This window comes from Gavialis gangeticus, unplaced genomic scaffold (assembly GCF_001723915.1).
Source record: "Gavialis gangeticus isolate Ggan-Ray unplaced genomic scaffold, GavGan_comp1, whole genome shotgun sequence".
Lineage (NCBI taxonomy): Eukaryota > Metazoa > Chordata > Crocodylia > Gavialidae > Gavialis > Gavialis gangeticus.
Window position 1 is genome coordinate 32,025,062 of NW_017729001.1, and position 830 is coordinate 32,025,891.

General features: G+C 39.2%; 1 protein-coding gene across 1 annotated transcript in view; it reads right to left on the reverse strand.

Moving 5' to 3' along the window:
• Positions 1-52: 52 nt before the first annotated feature.
• ORAI1 (ORAI calcium release-activated calcium modulator 1) overlaps positions 53-830 on the reverse strand; it is a 21,196-nt gene continuing 20,418 nt past the window's right edge. The window contains exon 3 of the mRNA XM_019507292.1: positions 53-791. The gene's annotated coding sequence lies outside the window, so the exon portion shown is untranslated. The remainder of the gene's footprint in view (positions 792-830) is intronic.

Here is an 830-nt window from a genome sequence, read left to right on the forward strand (position 1 = left end):
TTTTTTTTTTTTTTTTTTTTAAAAGGTTCCTAAATAGAAACAAGCACTTTTATCTTTTCAGATAACATGTGCTGGCTCAAAGTTATTACAGCAGGTATTGCTTTTCTGTACATTTTCTTCCAAAGAAGAATACAGGTAGGGCCTCAGTCCTACTGACGTGGCTCATATCACATCATAAAAAGACTGGTCCTGAAGGGTTAGATAACTCATAGCTGCCACAGCAAATGGTGCTAGAGTAATAATTACCTGGCAGCAAAATATGACTTGGGGAGGCCAAGGGAAAAGAAGGGGAGGTAGGGAAAGCTTTCACTTCCAGCTTCTGTCAGACTTTTAGCAAGCTCAGCACTAGCACTGAAGCAGAGTGCTAACTACCGCATGTCCCAAGTAATTTGTATCTTCCCATGCAACACGTACTGGACAAGCAATACTTTCTAGCAAACACCAACATCAAATGAAGGGAGAAATCAGGCTTCCTAACCCACCCCATTGAACACCAAGACTTAGAATTTAAATTTTCTTGACCCATTTACACAGCCACTGTTTCCTTCTGATGTTGAATAATCCAACAGGAGGAGGGATGAGAAAAGCATGCTCAATATAGCCATGCCTCAACACCCAGCCTTCTACATGTCATAGCATTTCTGGATAACTGGATAGTGCAATGTTTGGTGCTTTCTACTGTGAAAAACTGAAACAGTGCTTCTAAATCTCTCTTTGAAAACAAATAGACGGTACAGGCAATTCATGCATGGGGGAGTTAACATAGCAGGGCAGAAGCTGAGAAGCAGATTTAAAAAAAAAAAAAAAAAAAAAAAAAAAAAAAAAAAAAG